Raw genomic sequence first — 19,605 nt, forward strand, 5'->3', positions numbered from 1 at the left:
ATGCTGAGCACATCTTACACAAGAAGCGACGAAGTTGGTTACGTCGTGGCGGATGGTTGGCCACCAATAAGAACGTGACAGGAACATCAAGGTCTTTTGTGCTCCTGCGTGCCCTGCGAAGCGTGAAGAATGTGCCCATGACAATATTTTCTTGCGGAGTTCGGGGGGAACGAACGTTTTACCTGGAGGAGGAGATGGCTGTACGGTTACTTGGGCGAAGACCAGCGGATCGAGGATTGGACGAGGAGGTGTCTCTAGGTCAGAGGTCGTCTCAAAGGAGCGGGATAGAGCGTCTGCCTTAGTATTCGTGGTTCCAGGTCGGAATTTAATTTGGAAGTCAAAGCGTTCAAAAAACATGGCCCAACGGGCTTGGCGGGCAGTAAGGCACTGAGCCTGTTTAAGAAAGGACAGATTTTTGTGGTCTGAATACACGGTGATCTTATGCCGTGCCCCCTCCAGAAGGTATCGCCACTCCTCTAACGCAGTTTTGACTGCAAGCAACTCCTGTTCCCCGATGGGGTAATTCTTCTCTGCCGGGAGGAATTTTTTGGAGAGGAAGGCACAAGGGTGTAATTCTTGATCCTCACCTTTTTGTGACAAGATGGCCCCGATCCCTTCCGAGGATGCGTCCACCTCGAGAATGAAGGGCCTGTCGAGGTCTGGTTGGAGGAGGATTGGTGCCGTTATGAATGCTCTCTTTAACTGCTGGAAGGCAGAGGATGCTTCTGGCGACCATCGGCTTGGATCAGCTCCCTTGCAAGTGAGAGCAGTGAGGGGAGCAGCGATAGTAGAGAAGTTCCGGATAAATCGCCGGTAATAGTTTGAGAACCCTAGGAATCTCTGAATTCCTTTGAGTGTTGTGGGGGCTGCCCAGTCTTGGATGGCTCTCACCTTCTCTGGGTCCATTTCTATCCCAGTGGCGGAGAGAATGTGACCCAAGAATGGAATGGACGTGACCTCAAAAACGCACTTCTCCAACTTGCAGAACAGTTGATTTTGGCGAAGACGTCGTAGGACTTCGGACACTGTCTGTCTGTGAAGTTGAAGATTTGGAGAGAAGATGAGTATATCGTCTAGATAGACTACGATGGAGTGGTACAGCAAGTCCCGAAAGATATCATTTACAAACTGTTGGAAGACGGCAGGGGGGTTACAAAGGCCGAAGGGCATCACCAGGTATTCATAGTGGCCGTCGCGCGTGTTAAAAGCCGTCTTCCACTCGTCACCTGGACGGATCCGGATCAAATTGTAGGCCCCTCGCAGGTCCAATTTAGTAAAGATTGCTGCCCCTCTGATCTTGTCGAATAGTTCTGCGATAAGGGGTAAGGGATAGCGGTTTTTAATGGTGATGTCGTTCAGGCCCCTATAGTCGATACATGGCCGAAGACCGCCATCCTTCTTTTTCACAAAGAAAAACCCGGCCCCGGCCGGAGAAGTAGATGGTCGAATGAAACCTTTGTTTAAGTTCTCTTGAATGTACGAGGACATGGCCTCAGTCTCAGGTAGCGACAGGGGATAGATGCGGCCACGAGGAGGGAATTTCCCGGCCACCAGCTCTATCGGGCAGTCCCAAGGACGGTGAGGAGGCAGGGTGTCGGCACCACCTTTACTGAATACATCTGTAAATGAACGATATGGTGCGGGTATCGACAAGGGTGGAGCTGAAGAGGATGAAGGATAGTTACCCTCACGTTGTGGATGGGTCTGGTAGACCGGAAGGATCTGAGGAATGCAAGTAGACTGGCAATCTGTTCCCCAGGCCTTGACCTCCATATTGGTCCAATCGATGTGTGGGTTATGTTTGGAGAGCCAGGGAAGACCCAGGACCATTTGGTGTGAGGACTGTGGAAGAATGAAGAATTCGAGGGTCTCTTGATGTAGAGCTCCTATGAGCAGTGTCACCGGGGTGGTCTGATGGGTGATTTGTCCACTACGAATTCGACTCCCATCCACTGCAGTGAGGACCAGCGAGTGATCCAGGGGTTGCACAGGCAGGGCATGTTGGGTGACAAAAGAAGAAGAAAGGAAGTTTCCCGCTGCTCCAGAGTCCAATAGGGCCTGAACTCTTTTTCTCCCTTGGGGACACACAAGGGTAACCGGAATGGTGGAATCAGAAGAAGAGGGAGATGGAAGCAAGACTCCTAATCGGACCTCCCTCGGGGAGATTAGGAGCGGTCGTTTCCCGGCCGCAGCGGGCAGGAAGCCAATAGGTGAGCTGAGGAGCCACAGTACATGCATAGATTCTCTCGCCGTCTTCGGGACTTCTCTTCGAGAGAGAGACGGGAGCGGTTGATTTGCATGGGCTCATCTGTTGACACCGCAGGAGGCGGGGTTGGTTTGGAGGCTGGTGCGACATTGGAAGGAAATCGAGGGCGAAGGCGATCAGAGCGATTCCTCTCAAGTTGGCGTTCTTGGAGTCGCAGATCGACTTTGTTACATAATGAAATGAGTTCAGCCAGGGTGGAAGGAGAATCGCGAGTTGCTAACTCGTCCTTGATGCGCCCGGCTAGGCCGTTCCAGAAGGCAGAAACGAGAGCCTCTTCGTTCCATCTGAGTTCGGAAGCCAGGGTTTGAAATTGTATGACATATTGTCCCACTGGGCGACTGCCCTGACGAATCCTTAGGATCTCTGTGGCTGCGGAGGACACTCTGCCAGGCTCGTCGAAGATGCGACGGAAGGAGGCCACAAATTCTTCATAGTTATTGAGGATGGGATCCGCACGCTCCCAAAGGGGGGACACCCACTCCAGGGCTGGACCCGCCAGTAGGGACACGATGTAAGCCACCCGAGTCTTGGGAGAGGGGAAATTGGAAGGCTGGAGGGTAAAATGGACGTCACATTGATTCAGGAATCCTCGACACCCCCTCGGGGACCCGTCATATTTACTGGGGGTTGACAGGTGTAGATGGTGAGGAGCAGCTGGCCCAGGGGGAGCAGCAGAGGCCGAAGCTCCGGAGGTTGGTGCTGCTGAAACTGAGGGAGCCACCTGAGGTGATGACAAGGTCTGGAGAAATTGAGCCACTTGACGCTGGGTAGTCTCTACTTGTTCCAATCGAGCCATGATGCCTTGAAGAACATCCGTCATGGAGGCCTGTGCTTCACCCGATTCCATCGGGTCAGTGCAAACTGTCACGGCTAAAGGGCTGGATGGAGTCGTGCGGTGCACAGGAACCGGAGACGGACCAGGAGGAGTAGGATTGAAACGTGCAGGTTTAATAACTGATTTCATAAATGATAAACTTCACTCAAATACTTCTTTAAGTGACAGTTGGAATAAATTAAATAGAGTCCAGCACAATACTAATAACGGGCAGGGAAATCTGGAAACGTATACTTGGTGAGCCAGAGTACATAGATGAGGATCCGGAAGGAGGTTGATTTGATGACAGAAGAAATGGATCCGGATGACTGAAAGATGATGGAATGAATGAGTTGTATGAAGGAGGACAGCGGAAAGCTGTGCAGGGTAATTCTGGGACACAAGCAGGAACAAGCACTAGGTAGGACTTGCAGCATTGGTGTCAGGAGAAAACTTCCTTGTAGCAAGATGCAGGGAGCAAGGCACCAGAGTCAGGAGAGAAAGAGCCAGGATCCGGGAATCAGCTAGGAGTTGTGAATGACTCCAAAGACTCATTGCACTGACACTGAACAGCCTAGGCAGATCCCCTATATCCCCAGGGGATGGCTGCCATTGGCTGTCAGCACAGGATGAGGAGGGAACCTCCACTCTGGGCCAATCTGTCTCCTGCCCTCAACCAAGATGGCGACGCCGGCCTCCCGGCACCACTACTGCTGCCATCCCTACCCAGAGCTGCCGCTACCCGCACACCGCAGACCGGAGCCTGCACACGCTAGCCGGCGGCGGGCGCGGACGGGTGAGTACTGTACCCGCCGCGCTCCGTCGCGGCTACGTGTGACAGCTTGTCCGGTACTTGGGATGTGATCCAGTCTGGGAGGATAACTTCAGCATAATCTGTAATAGATGACTGGGAGAGAAACACATACACAGCTGCCCCTATTTGAGGTAGTAAGTCCTTGGATATATTAGATTTATATTTGATGCCTGTCTCTGTATATTCAATCTTGGCTTGCATTACTTGCAGAATGTCAGTTTCCAACAAATTTACTGGACATGTAGATGAGGTAAGAAATTCAATAGGTATAGGCGTGCATTCATCATTGATAAGTAAAGGAGTTGGTTTACTCTTCCTAAGTGGAAGTGGCTGTCCACCCAACCCTGTAACTTGTATAATGTCTCTGGACAGTAGTTCACTGGGAACTTCTTCTTCTCTCAGTACAGTGAGACTAGCACCTGTGTCAATTAGGCATTGAAGTTTGTGTCCTGTGGGAAGAGTGAGAGAGACAGTACCTTTGGGAGAGTTTATCTTTTCTTCAAGGTGGAATGCTGCTACGCCTTTTGGGTTCTGAAATTGTCATGCCTGTTTTGTGTAAGGTAAGCCATCTGTCTTGTTCTTACCTTGTAGCCATCTTTGATACTTGTGACAATTTTGTTTAATATGCCCCATGGTTTGGCACCAGTAGCATCTCCCTGTCATGTCATTTCCCTCAGAATCACGTTGTACCTGTCTTACCATTGGTGGTTTGGTACCTGTCATCTTTGGACCTTTTGTAGGGTATTTTTGGTTCCAAGGTTGAACGACATTAACCTGAACAATTGGTGTCTTATTGCTCTTCTTCTCTTTTTTCTCTCTCTCCGTATCTTCCAGGCCTTTCAGAATCTGTAAGATTGCACTTATGTCCATAAAGTTAACTTCGGGTCTTATAATAAACAATTGTGCTCTCAATTCAGGACGAAGTCCATACAAAAACTTAGATTTAAACAGTCTTTCATTAGCTGGATTGTCAAGTGGGTAACCTTCATTCTCTTGCTTAGTTACAACCTTGTCATGGTATTCCATTACTGTCATTTGTTTTTGTTGTAAATCTGGCTGTGCTGGTGCCTGAGCTGCCAATCTATGACATCTGTGAGTCACTGTCCCCCGAACTGTTCTCCAATTTCTGTTGTGTACTTATTTTGTGGTATATCCACTATGGCTGGTAACCTGGGGTGGAGGGGATCAACGGCAACATTTGGCAAGGTCTGTATTATATTCCATTCCCCAGTTCCTGCGGTTGCTCTCACAACCTGTTCTAAACCTACCCAACATGGTCTGTGTATGATAATAGCCTGTCTGATTTTTTTGATCATACTCTAATGAGTTCTTTCTTATATTGCGTAAATCATTTACAACTTTCATTTGGTCAGATGCAAACCATGGGACATAATTCTGTCTCTCAACTAAGTGCTGTACCTGCTGGCCCGCTGCATCTGCAATCATTTGCGGGTGGTAAGTTACTCTAACTGGGTACATGGAATTATCTATACAATGGGTTTTTTTGGAACTGAATACTGCGCTGTGGGGCAGCCTGACCTGCACGGCAAGTGTGTCACCAAACACACTTCACATAGAACCACAACAAACAAAATACCGACAGTTCTTTCAGGCGCTCCTTCTTTGTATCCCTCCTTCACATGTATTTCAAAGGGTTATTCATGAAACATGTAAGGAAAAGACAGGAATATAGTGTAAAACCATAAAATATGAAACGAATAAATCCCAAAAGGTGTGTTTTAATGGGAACCGTACCCTATTAAATTGTCCACCAAACAAGTAGACAATATGCGCATGTGGTTAGTAGGTATGGAAACCAGGTCTTCAAATATGATCCTCCTTATTTCTCCATATTTCTCCCGTAAGTAGAGAATATACAAAAAGATATCTCCATATGGTGAAATACCGTTTTAATGAAGACACAGAAATTTAAAACATTCAACATGAAATGTGGGATAAATGCCCTGGACTCTCACCAGAATGAGATGTCTACTTAAACAAAAGCAGACTCAAACAGCATAAGATGGTATTACTTCAGGCGTCCCTTGGTGCTGCTGGATCTCCCGGTCCTGGTGGTCTGTCCAAAGCGCATAGATCCCCTCCGCCAACGCGTTTCAGACTGATTCTGTCCTTTATCAAGGCTATGTCCTTGATAAAGGACAGAATCAGTCTGAAACGCGTTGGCGGAGGGGATCTATGCGCTTTGGACAGACCACCAGGACCGGGAGATCCAGCAGCACCCAGGGACGCCTGAAGTAATACCATCTTATGCTGTTTGAGTCTGCTTTTGTTTAAGTAGACATCTCATTCTGGTGAGAGTCCAGGGCATTTATCCCACATTTCATGTTGAATGTTTTAAATTTCTGTGTCTTCATTAAAACGGTATTTCACCATATGGAGATATCTTTTTGTATATTCTCTACTTACGGGAGAAATATGGAGAAATAAGGAGGATCATATTTGAAGACCTGGTTTCCATACCTACTAACCACATGCGCATATTGTCTACTTGTTTGGTGGACAATTTAATAGGGTACGGTTCCCATTAAAACACACCTTTTGGGATTTATTCGTTTCATATTTTATGGTTTTACACTATATTCCTGTCTTTTCCTTACATGTTTCATGAATAACCCTTTGAAATACATGTGAAGGAGGGATACATGGAATTATCTGATTGTGATGCCGACACACTACTGCGTGGAAGACTATATATTTTGACTGGGTACTGTCCAGGCCTGTCACTAGGAACTGGATTGCCATAAAATTCTGTTTGTTTGCGTGTCCTAGCCTCAGATAACCCTTCTCTGGGTGGGCTTTGATTGTAATTTTTTAACCTTATTACAGATCTTAATTCTGGGTCACATGGTAAAACCTCTGATCTCACCCAATTTCCACAGTTAGGACATTTTGTGTCTCCCTCTGATATACAAAACACACATAATGGACACTCCCTCTGTGGACAATACTTTCCAATTTTAAGGGCCTGCAAATCTGAAGTTGGATACAATTCCTCAGTCCCTATGCCTGACCTGGCTATACCAGCTGTGTTTCTACCTGCTGTTGTAATTGTGGTTTTGGGTGTGGTGCCCCTTGCTGCGAAAAAGTCTAGTTCTTCTATGTTCTGCCCCCCAACTGCCTGGGGTTGCTCAATTACCTGTGGTGGTTGGTGTACCTTCCCTTTCTGCCACAACCTCTAGGGGGGAGCGCTCCATTATCTTTCCACCGTTTACTCCCATAGGTCAATTACCTCCTATGGGTGTGGCATTTATCCACGTGCGTAAAGCAGTGTGTAACATTGTGCAGAAAGGTAAAAAACTGGGCTTCTATTGGCTGTTGTGTGGGTTTGTTTGGTCACTTAAACAAAGTCTGCACAATGTTATCTCGTGTGTGTGTGTGTGTGTGTCAACCCAGAGTAACTGTTTGGGCAAATTATTGGAAATATCCACTTCTTTATTGGTACTAATTCAAGGCAGCTTGGGTAATGTTCTCCAATTAACTGTTGCAGAGCCTCTTGCAATATGACACCCCACTCTTAAAGTAAACTCTGTGTCATCTAGTTCAATACTTCCACTTATTACTCTAAAATGTACTTGCTGTATTACTGCAAGCAAATGTGGCTCTATATATTCAAAGTTGGGGAAATGACACTTTAGAATTATGCTGCATTTATATTCTAAAACATATTCTACGTGATACAGCAAGAGACATAAACACAAGACACTATCATAAGAGGCTAAAAAAAGGAAAAAAAAACTGACAAAAATGTCTTCAGGTCTGTCTTAATTCAACTACACCCTACGCTTACTGATGTTTAAATGACAAATGGACAATCAGGCAAAACATAACATGTACATAAACACACTTAGTTTTATAAGGGCTGTATCCTAATTGGTTCAAGATGACTCCCAGGGGCAATCATTGGCATAAGGCAAGGACTGGCCTGTAACAGCAAATACCAAGGAATGTCTCTGATGTCCTCCGAACCCTTATACACCTTATAACTTATATTGTGTTTACCAGACAAACAAACAAATACGCTTTCAGGGCTCCTGGTCGGCGTTAACCAGAAGTAATACCAGACTGGACTGCCCCACTAACAAGCCTCGTGAAGAATGCTGATCAATCATTCAATATGAAAAATACAAATACTGACACACAGTAAACACACAGTTACAATGACAATACAAATACAGTACACAACAGTACAAAAATATTACAGCTATACTTAAGGCTGTGTGATATCCAAGTACCTCTGGTTCTATAATAATGAAGTTTACAAGGAAGAACTGAAATGTATATTTATACTCTGCTTACTACATAGGTAACTAACAGATCTGAGCGAGCAAAACAGTCTTATAATTAAAAACAGATTGTACTCACTCAGATATGTAATGTGACTTCAGCAGAGAACAATACATAGCTCTATTCCTTCAAATCTTCATCCCGGACGAGCCCCCAATTGATGGAAAGTCATTTGAGCCCCCAGAGTTTTCAGTACTTGGACATCACAGCAGACCACAAGTTACGCTGGCCGTCAGGAAGAAGTTCAAGATGTGTTTTTTAATTGCTTTACAGTCCTCATATTTATACCATAAGATACTGTTCCTTCACTCCCATAAAGGAGTGCTTAGTACAAAAAACATACATATTCATGTACAACACACCCCTAAGGTGGGGTTAACAATTAAAACTTTGGTTCAACGTAAAGAAAACGTAGGAATACGTAGGATAAATGGCATCTCTTACATCATTATGGGAGTGAACCTCTATAGACTGGGAGTAGTTTCTATATTACGCTAAGTATCACAGTCAACTCCCATAGAATGTATAGATCCTTCTAGAAACCTTGCCTTATAAGGGAATGTATACTCTTTTCCCCCAATGTGTCTATTCTGCAGTCGTGGCATTTACTCCACATCTGTTCTGAATCTATTTTAATTGGGTTTCTCAGGAAAAATAGAGACTTATACAGAACATACATTCATATTAACTGTTTCAACTCCTTGAAGATAGAACCATACATTTGTTCTAATTCTTATACTATATAATCCTTAATACTTTGTACTTAAAGGAATCTTAAGCTTATATAGACAATATAGTATTTAGTAAGATTCACTCTAACAACAGTCAACCAAAGGAGGGACTGGCAGAGCGGATCAGTAGACGATGAGCATCTTGCAAGGAAGATCAGCCTAGCAGCAATATTTAAAATGGATTGCAGTGGTGAGAGTCTGTTCGTGGGAAGACCAGTTAGGAGACTATTGCAATAATCAATGCGGGATATAATGAGTGCATGGATAAAAGATTTAGTAGTGTCTTGTGTGAGATACGGTCATATTTTTAGATGCATGTAAAATGATTTGGAGACAGATTGAATGTGGGGAAGAAAGGACAGTTCAGAGTCAAGCATGACCCCTAAGCAACGAGCTTGTAGGGTAGGGTAGATTGTTGAGTATTCAACAGCGATGGAAATAGCAGGATAGTAACTCTTCTTAGTTGGCGGGAATATAAGTAATTCCATTTTGGAAATATTGAGTTTGAGTTGGCAAGAAGACATCCAAGATGAGATGGCAGAGAGACATTCAGAGACTCGGCCCAAAACCACTGGTGACAACTTGGGTTAATAGATAGATTTGAGTATCATCTGCATACAAGTGATACTGAAATCCAAAAGAGCTGATTAGTTTGCCAAGAGAGGAAGTATTGATTGAGAAAAGCAGAGGAACTAAGACTAAGCCTTGCGGAACTCTGACTGACAGAGGTAGTGAAGAGGAAGTAGAGTCAGAGAAGCGAACACTGAAAAAGCGATCAGATAGGTAAGATGTGAACCAGGAAAGGGCTGTATCATTAAGACCTAGGGAGTGTAGTGTTTGTAGAAGAGTGTGATCCACAGTGTCAAACGCAGCAGAAAGATCTAGAAGAATAAGTAGTGAGTAATGGCCTTTAGACTTAGCAGTTACCTGACCATTCACTACTTTAGTCAGTGCTGTTTCAGTAGAGTATTGGGAGCAAAAGCCTGACTGAAGCAGGTCTAAAAGAGTGTGAGAGTTAAGAAAGTTTGTGAGGCGAGAGTAGACAAGTCTCTCCAGTAGCTTGGAGAGGCATGGGAGCTGGGAGATAGGATGATAGTTAGAGATTTAGGGTCAGAATTCTTTTTTTTCAGAATGGGATACCCCACTCTCATGCACAAAACCTTTAGTTAAAACAATTTTTTTAAATACATGCCAACTACAGGGGGCAGGGCCCCTTAATCCGGCACTGCCTATGTGCATACCACCTCCTGACTGCATACCTGCTCCTGCCATCATACTACCTCAGTGATGTCAAACTCATGGCCCTCTAGATGTTATTGGAACTAGATGTCCCAGTATGCCCTTTCACATGTACCAGTATACAATTGTCATAAACAATTAATCACAGTTTCCTGGTGTGTCAGTTCACATTATGTTGCAACTAAGATGCATTTCCAACTATACTATATGCCCAATGCTAGCAGATCTGTGCAGGACCCAACATATCACTTACATCCAGCATCTTGCTTTGCATGGCGTGTTTCAGCTGGAGGTATCAGCCGGAACACATATTTACATATTTCACTCAAATGTCCAAATGTAATTCGGACATGCAGTACATCAGCTATTTATAGATGGGAACTCAAATGTCATCTAAAACAAAGTAAATAACTCTTTATATTAACCTATTATCGTTTCATGTTGCATCTTAGATCAGATGGCACTTGATGGTTGTGCAGGAATCAGACACTCTGACAGTTGTGCATCATCCGGTGAAGATAATATGAATTTTCCCACTTTTGTCCTTTTATTCTGTATCAGCTGCTCTGTGACAGTTATCGGATTATTCCTCAATGCATTTATTGTGACACAGATCCTCATTTGGTGGCTCAATGGTCAAACTCTGCAAACCGTTGACATTATCATGGCCAGCCTGGGAGCAGTGAGGATCATTCTTCTAATTTTGAGTCTTCAGGAGGCTGTGGTGATAAGTTTCACTCACTTATTCACGCCAATAATGAATCCTGTATATTATATGACTTCATCTACATTTGATTCATTCTGCAGCCTGTGGTGGGGCACCGTGCTCTGCGTCTTCTATTGCGTGAGGATCACAAACTACAGCAACAGGTTATTCCTGAGACTGAAGATGAACATCTCCAGGATGGTCCCCTGGCTGCTCCTGACATCACTGCTGGTGTCTCTTCTCACCAGCCTGCCAAGCATATGGTACATGTACCCAGGACGCCACATGAACTTTACCCAGGACAGTAACATCTCTAGCGTTGTGGATGGAACTGGAGATACCAACTATAGGAATTTGTTCCTCATCATTTTTGCAGGATCCATCTCACCATTACTCATATTCTGCACAGCCATTTGTCTTCTGATTGTGTCGCTCCTGAAACACACCCAGAATATGAGCAGGAAAGATTCAGGATTCACTAATATCCAAATAGACGCCTACATAAATGTCATCAGGAACATGGTCTCTTTTCTGTTATTTTACTCTATGTTCTTGTGAAAAGCGTTGTTATATCACATAGTGCTATTGCAATGCTAATGCAAGAAGGACATTTACAAGAACCATTTTCAAAGACATAATTATATGTATTCAGCATACCCAGGAATACAATTCAATACAATACCACATGACAAGACATCTTCCCATTCCAGCTCCCTCATCTCTGCTTTTCTCCTTGTGGGGCACCCCACTAGGGTGCAGTTGTGGCTGGTTTTATAACTTATGCTGTGACATATGAAGAGAAGTGGGCTTTGACAACAGGAGGGAAGAGGGCCCTGCTCGGAGGAGCTTACAATCTAGTAGGAAGGGGAGACAGACAGATTACAAGAGGTGCAAGTGTGTGGTGGCTAGATATCAGGATGTAAACAGGCAAGGGGTCAGAGAACCAGCTGGTTTATGCAGTGGAAGGCTATGCTTTGATGAATAGGTGAGTTTTCAGTGCCCGCTTGAAGCTTTGCAAGGTCGGGGAGAGTCTAATGGAGCGAGGGAGTGCGTTCCACTGAAGGGGTGCAGCACGGGCAAAGTCCTGTACTCTAGCATGGGAAGCAGTGATCAGGGTGGAGGAGAGACAACAGTCGTCAGCCGACCATAGAGGGCGGGAGGGTGTATGAATGGAGATGAGGTTAGAGATATATGGAGCAATGGAATTAGAGATGGCCCTGTATGTGAGTGTGAGGTGTTTATAGAGGATTCTGTAGGGGAATGGAAGCCAGTGCAGATTTTATTGAAGGGGAGTGGAAGAATTAGAGCGGCGGGAGGGGAAGATAAGCCTGGCTGCAGCATTGAGGACAGATTGGAGAGGAGCCAGTTGGGATTGAGCGAGGCCGGTGAGGAGAACATTGCAGTAGTCGAGCCGTGAGATGACCAATGAGTGGATGATCAGCTTACAGTAGTTGCACTCTGTGAGAGAAAGGGCCTGATGCGCGCAATGTTGCGTAACTGGAACCGGCAAAAATGGGCCAGGGCTTGGATGTGGGGTGCAAAGGAAAGGGAGGAGTCAAGAGTGACACCGCATATGGTTTTGTCCATTTAGGAAGGATTTTGTCAGAAAGAGTGAACTAGAATAATGTCCTTAGTTTTAGTGTGTGAGAAGGTTCATTTCCAAAGACTATTCTGGAAGGACCCTTACGTAACATATCCTGTTGTGTTAGACAGAACATCTGGATTTCATTAGTTAAATATAAAATGCAAGTCATCATGATAACATGAAATCTGTTTATGGAATTATATTGAAAATAGATACATGGCTGTACAATGGCTCGAATCATATACCTTTAACACTTCTTTTTTTCTATCACAACATAGTCTGCATCTTCATCCTCAACTGCCTGTTTAATGGCCTATAGGATACCGTCATCCATCCCATGCGGTGCAGGTAGATCAGGCTCTCTCATTTCCCCGGCAGGTTTCCCAGCATCTTCAACGCTCTCTTGTGATAAGGTTTTATTTCTTTCATTAGCTGTATTTTCTGGCTCTGGACTTGAAGGACCAGACAATTCTTCTTGGTTTCAGAATGGTATGCCCAAAGATGATTTTTGTTCCAGGTACTTCTTTCCCAGTTGCTAAATCCTTAACTTTTCTTAAAGTGATTGTACAGCTGGCATCAATACTCATTGGCACGCCCTGAAAGCATCCATTGATGGTTGTAAATTTGATATTCTTCCCAATGACCTTTGTTAGTAAGCTGGTATCAGTTACTCCGTCCATGCTAAAAATGTATTACGGCACAGGACAGAGCACAGCACACACTGCCGGCAGCAACTGCAAACAACCGCACCCTCCTAAAGACATTTTGTCACAAATCCCCTAGGAAAGTCAAAGGGTGTTGGTGGTTGCGATGCCGGGCCTTCCTATCGCTGTGGTGGAGGATTACTTTGGTGACAGCATCCAAGTAGACATGTCAGACAGTCCTTGCCTATACTGGCAGGACAAAAAAGGCAGTTTACCTGAGTTGTACCCAATCCAGGGTGTACTCTGAAAGAGTTTTTAGTGCAGCAGGGAACCTGGTCAGTGAGCAGTGTAGAAGGTTGGTTCCGCAAAATTTGAGAAGATGTTGTTCATCAAAATGAATTGGACTGGATGAGGATGACATCTTGCCTCTATAGAGCCAGTTTGTATAGGAAGAGGTGACTTGCTTCTTTTTTTGTAGGGCCCAAACAAACCAATCATTTCAGCCACAGTTGTGTGGCAGACCTTATCGCTGAAATGATTGTTTTTTTTTAAAGTGTGCATGTCCTATTTACGCAACATAAGGGTGGGTGGGAGGGCCCAAGGACAATTCCATCTTGCACCTCTTTTTTTGCCATTATGTGCTTTTTGGGGGCCTAGTTTTCCATCCTGTCTGCTGCTGCAGTGCCACTCCTAGATGAGCCACGTGTTTGTGCTCACTTGCTGCTCACTTGTGTGTCTAAGCATAGTGATCCAGCAACCTCGGTGCAACCTTTTGCCCTAAAAACAATATTGTGAGGTGTTCAGAATAGACTGGGAAAGAGTGGAAATGATATTGAGGTTAATAATAGCGTAGGAGCAAAAAAAAAAAAAAAATAATTCTGCAGTTTTAAAGTTTCAGAACCCAAAACACGAAACACAAAACATGAAACACGAAAATGGTGCTGTTTTGGAACATATCCAAAACACTGCCTGAGATACAGACCCAAAACATTTTTCATGGAACACGAAAAGTGCCCGGTGCACATCCCTACTTATCAGACGAAGGATTCTGTTTCCTGTAGTGCAGTATTTGAACTGGCCACTCCCAGAAAACAGAGGATAAATGATCCCATTTTTGGAAATGCTGCCAGCTCCCACCATAATTCTGCCTATAAATCAGACATAAGCATTTGCTGCTCTGCACTGTGATCTCAAACATTGGGCGTAATGCCATTGGACAGCTTCTACGATCCTACCTGAATCAGCCTCTCAGTCACACACAATACATAAGTGTCACATAAACAATTAATCACAGTCTCCTGGTGTGTCCTAGTCACATTATGTTGCAACTAAGATGCATTTCCAACTAAAATAGATGCCCAGCTCTATCAGAGCTGACAGGACCCATCAGATAACTTACATCTGGCATCTTACTTTGCATGGGGTGTTCCGGCTGGAGGTATCAGAATACATCTGTACCTGACATTTACTTATTGCACTCAAATGTCCAAATGTAATTCGGACATACAGTACAGCAGCTATTTATAGATGGGAACCCAAATGTCATGCAAAACAAAGTAACCAACTCGTTTATATTAACCTGTTCTCGTTTCATGTCGCACCTTATATCAGACGGGACTAGATGGTTGTGCAGGAATCAGACGCTCTGACAGTTGTGCACCATCCTGTGAAGACAATATGGATTTTCCCACTTTTAACCTTTTATTATGTATCAGCTGCTCTGTGACAGTTATCAGATTATTCCTCAATGCATTTATTGTGACACAGATCCTCATTTGGTGGCTGAAGAGTCAAACTCTGCAAACCATTGACATTATCATGGCCAGCCTGGGAGTGGTCAGGATCATTCTTCTAATTATATGTCTCCATGAGGCTGTGCTGATAAGTGTCAATCACTCATTCATGACAATAATGAATCCTGTATATTATGGCACTTTATCAGCATTTGTTTCGTTCAGCAGCCTGTGGTGGGGCACCGTGCTCTGCGTCTTCTACTGCGTGAGGATCACAAACTACAGCAACCGGTTATTCCTGAGACTGAAGATGAACATCTCCAGGATGGTCCCCTGGCTGCTCCTGACGTCACTGCTGGTGTCTCTGCTCTCCAGTCTGCCATGCGGATGGTTCGTGTACTCGGTGCATTACATAAATTCTACCCAGGAGAGTAACAGCTCTAGCGTTGGGGATGGAACTGTGGTTACCAACTATAGGAATTTGTTTTTCATCTTTTTTATAGGATCCATTGTACCGTTCCTCATATTCTGTGCAGCTATTTGTCTTCTGATTATGTCACTACTGAAACACACCCGGAATATGAGCAACATAGGTTCAGGGTTCACTAATAGCCAACTAGTCGCCCACAAATGTGTCATCAGAAACATGGTCTCTTTTCTGTTATTTTTCTCTATATTCTTTATAAGCACAAACTTGATCATGTTATGTTACCTATCAGGAGACTCAGCATATTTATTGGTGTGCAATATCTGTTGGACTGCATACCCCAGCCTGCACTCTGTTGTACTTATAGCCAGCCATGCCAAACTGAAGCGCTCTCTCCTGGCTGCTCTGCGCGTAATACAAATGAACAAATGCAATAATAACAGCTGTATTATCTCTTGTCTATAAGGTAATTATAGCTATTTTCTTCATTTAAGGTTAGACAACATCTATAGTGCAGCTTATTTGTGTAAATGGTTTCTACATACGCGGCACTACCTGAGGGTGTTTTTAAAATCCCTGTAAATAAGCAGTAGAACTGTATCCTTGAAAAAGGCTGGAGAGTAGGATGAAACGCGTTGGATTACTGCACCAATTTTTTTTTATCGCGTAATTTTTATTGTACAATTTTCTTTACAACACATACTGTATACCAATAATATAGTACATTGTTTACATACCCAACATTATGATACATTTCTTGGGTGATGGCATCAACTTAAAAGAGAACAACATAAGGCAATAATGTAGCTAGCATTTAAAGAAATGGTATATTTTGGTTTATTGTTTCTTAGTGCATAGGAATACAATGTTAATCTAATTTCCTGCCTTACTGTGATGTCGACATTGTGTTCATCAATCTTCTAAAGATTGATGTGTGAGTTTTCTGTGTAGTGTTATACGTGTTCAAATGGAAAGAAAAAATAAGGTGTATTTAATTATTTTGTTATATAATGTGTGAAATTTGCTGTGAAAATTTTAATATAAATGCCTAGTGAAGTTTGTGAATATGAGTATTTCTATTAACACCAGTCGTGTGGTTATATTGGGCCTTATTCTGGTTCGGTCGGCCAAACGTGCGTACGTTCCGTTTCACTGTACGTTTCCCGTACGCGGACAGTGAGCGACAGTCCACCCACAAAACATCCGCATACGGACGGTCACAAACACCGACAAAGGGGAGTGGCGTTCACTTGAGCGTACGCCACCGTGCACGGATGGATCCCCTCAGACACAGATAACTGGCATACAACAGAGCGTACGCCACAGTATACGGACGGGTCTCGTCCGTTTACCCACAGACATCTTGTGGCTATCTGAGTGTACGCCACCTTGCACGGACGGGTCTCGCCTGTTTTCAATGGAAAACTCAGCGTATGTCACCGATTGTGAGAGTGAGCGTACGTCCGTGCACAGTGACATACCCTTCACATATATGGCCCTGCTAATCTAGCCTTTCAACTATGATTAAGCCAATTAAATGAATTATTCTAATTGTTAATTATTGTTTTCTATTACCTCAATTGTCTACCTTAATGAAAAGCCTAATAAAAATACATTTTACCCCTCCTTACATGCATATTTATTATGTTCTAATGTTGCATTTTATTCACTATCTATGTGTCCCCACATTGCTGTTACTTTTAAATAAAGTTATGTTGGTGTTTCTGTGTATGTACTAAATTATGTCCATAATTAGTTTGATCTGAATTTTTAACATGTATACCTACCCTGATGTTATGTGTGATGTTTTAATCTAAGAACATTAAACATTCATGCATTTTCACTATGTGTTATTTTACTCAAAAACACACACATTCACACATCAATCGTTACCCCTCACGTCAAATTACAAATATAAGTTACATTACACATCTGTATGTACCTGCCCTTACAAACCCTCTAACATATTTATGATTAAAAACACAGGCAACTTCTAACTGTACAAAAACTTTTTTTATTACTAATCAAAAAAGTAAAATTATTTAAAAATTAAATAAGGGCCTGCAGTTGGCCGAAAAGCAGATTTAGGTACAGGAGGGTCAGGAACATTTCCTGTAGTATCTCGGCCACCTTATCCTGGTGCTGTCCAATGTCTGTAGTGAAGGGGAAAAAAAGGTACTTATGTAGTATCTGGGCTGCTGATTTTTTGATTGTATGCCTTAAGTTAAGGCATACAATCAGATGCGATGCGATGCGATATCGCATCGCATCGCATCGCATGCGACCATCGGATGCGATGACCCGATTTTTCCATAGGAATCAATGTTAAAATGGACTGAGTCCATTTTAACATGGAATTCAATGGGAAAAAGGGGTCCTTTTCATACCCCTACTATCCAAGTGGGCATGGAGTTGGATATAAACCTGTGGCGAGCGCAGCGAGCCACCGAGCCCGAAGCGTGGCGAGCGAAGCGAGCCCCGCGAGGGGACGGTATTCTGTGTCCCCTCGCGGGGCTCGCTACGCTCGCCACGCTTCGGGCTCGGTGGCTCGCTACGCTCGCCACAGGTTTATATCCAACTCCATGCCCACTTGGATAGTAGGGGTATGAAAAGGACCCCTTTTTCCCATTGAATTCCATGTTAAAATGGACTCAGTCCATTTTAACATTGATTCCTATGGAAAAATCGGGTCATCGCATCGCATCGCATCGCATCCGATGGTCGCATGCGATGCGATGCGATGTACCCGATTTAGAAATCGGCAGCCCAGATACTACATAAGTACCGAAAAAAAACATTATAATTAATATATAACATACCCAAATCTTTGTTGTATTTTAACATAATAAGAAGTTGTGAGTTAAGTGTGAAGGCCACATACATTTTTCTACTACATTGAAGATGGGTATGCTGTAAACACGGTACTAAATAGTATTATGTTTACACACACATACTGTACATATTACATAACATGAAATAAATTCCTCCTTCTTGGGTGAATGTATGCTGTATCACAATTGGGAGGTTTGTGGTGGGGGAATTACCTCTAACCTCACAATTAACCTGTGCTATTTAAGGATACTGACATTGTTGTGGCCTAACCACTCCTTACTTAGTAAAATGTTGGCCATTGCTGTACAAATTATAGGCCTACACCTAAGTTAGAAAAGCATGCATTCGCATGGCCTCACACACTATTAACAAACAAATCTAAAAATTAATGTTGCACATCATGCTGGGAAGTGGAGTTACACAACAGCTGGGTCCACATAACTTCAACACCACTACTGTCGGATATGTCATTGGATGTACTGTTTTGTCAAATACTCAAGGGGTGAGGCGTGGCCACACTCTGAAAATACACCAAGGGGACCCTTGTTCCTGGAGGAGGACAGGTCACTGCTCTGGGTCGCACTGCACTGATATGTTGCAACTAATGATGATGTTGGATACACATATGTGGGTGTTGTGATTGTTTATGTGTAGAAATGTGTATGTAAACATTAGGCACATTGTTTACTTACGGCTACTTTTGCCATCCTGTTCTCCGCTGGATGGGTCTCCAGGAGCAGGGGAGTGGCTGGGGGTGGGGGAGTGGCTGGGGGTGTTGGAGTGGCTGGGGGTGGGGAAGTGGCTGGGGGTGGGGGAGTGGCTGGGGGTATTGGAGTGGCTGGGGGTGGGGGAGTGGCTGGGGGTGGGGGAGTGGCTGCTGGAAGTGGAGGGGGAGATGGTGTGGGCACCAGCGGGCCCCAAGGTGCTCTCCCCAAAATCTTCCTCCTCTAGCTGGGCCTCCTGCAGCTGGGCCTCCTGCAGCTGGTCCTCCTCTCTGGCCCTCATGCGTGCCTTTGCGCGTGCTGAAATGTTCATGTTGATGGTATAGAAATTGAAGGTTGCATTTCATGAAAAGGTGTGAAAGAAAAATTAACATTTGTCATGTTCATAAAAATACAAATGATACATTTACATTTTTTGGGAAATTATTCTTGATAATGAATAGATCTGCTACACACAAAATCAGACCTTATCCATATACACCCCTATACACCCATATACACCCCTATACAACCATATACACCCCTATACACCCCTATACACCCACATAATCATGCACATATTTAAATTCATTCCTGAAACCATTGCTAAAAAACGCAGACGTATTTGTGAAAAAATATATACTTACATCGGCTAATATGCCGCCGAAGTGTGCACAGAAGCACTGGCTGCTGGTGGCGCAGGTCCGACCTGCGCCGCTCCACCTGCCCCAGGCTCCTGTGGACGTGGGTCCGGGCGTAAATTAAGCGCCGGGCAGCGTTATACGCCCGGCGCTTCTACATATTGGAG

The sequence above is a fragment of the Crinia signifera genome, chromosome 3, assembly GCF_055691185.1.
Source record: "Crinia signifera chromosome 3, ASM5569118v1, whole genome shotgun sequence".
NCBI lineage: Eukaryota > Metazoa > Chordata > Amphibia > Anura > Myobatrachidae > Crinia > Crinia signifera.